Below are 732 nucleotides of genomic sequence, written 5' to 3' on the forward strand. Positions count from 1 at the left end.
GATGGAAGAGAGAGTGGTAGGGGCTGATCTGGGTTTGGGAAGATTCCAGTTCGATTTTGATCATGAGGATGACATTCAGGAGGTCCTGAAGATGGAGCCTTATCATTTTGATCATTGGATGCTTTCTTTGGTCCGTTGGGAGCCGGTGGTGGATCCACGATACCCTTACCTCATCAAGTTCTGGGTTCGTGTGATGGGGGTTCCTCTGCACTTTTGGGCTGATGAGACATTCCGTACCATTGGGGCTGATTTGGGTGATGTTGAGGAGGTCGATTTGGACAATGGAAGGGTGAAGATCCTGCTGGATGGCTTCAAACCCTTGATTTTCGATGCCACAGTCGAATTTCATAGTGGTGAGGAGACGATAATTTCTCTGAGGTATGAGCGGCTCTTTGGGTACTGTAGGCGTTGTTACAGTCTTTGTCATGATGTGTCCCGCTGTCCACTTTTTGGTGACAAGGGGAAGCAGCGGGTAGAGGATGGTTTCGAACCTCGGCCAGAGGACAAGCTCCAGAGCTATAAGGGAGCAACGGTGAATGGTGTGTCTAGTGGGAATGGTTCGGGTTTGAGTGGTGGTAGCTCAGGTGTGCCTATTCAAGGTTCTGCTATTGGGAAGGGGCGTGGTGCAGGTTCTCAGGCGGTGAATCATCGTTCTGGTCAGGGTTTCAGTGGTAAGTGGAGGAAGCCTAAGAGGGGAGTTCCTGTGGAGGCGCGGTTTGAGAAAAAGTCGGT

Source organism: Camelina sativa, chromosome 12, assembly GCF_000633955.1.
Source record: "Camelina sativa cultivar DH55 chromosome 12, Cs, whole genome shotgun sequence".
In the NCBI taxonomy this organism is placed as follows: Eukaryota; Viridiplantae; Streptophyta; class Magnoliopsida; order Brassicales; family Brassicaceae; genus Camelina; species Camelina sativa.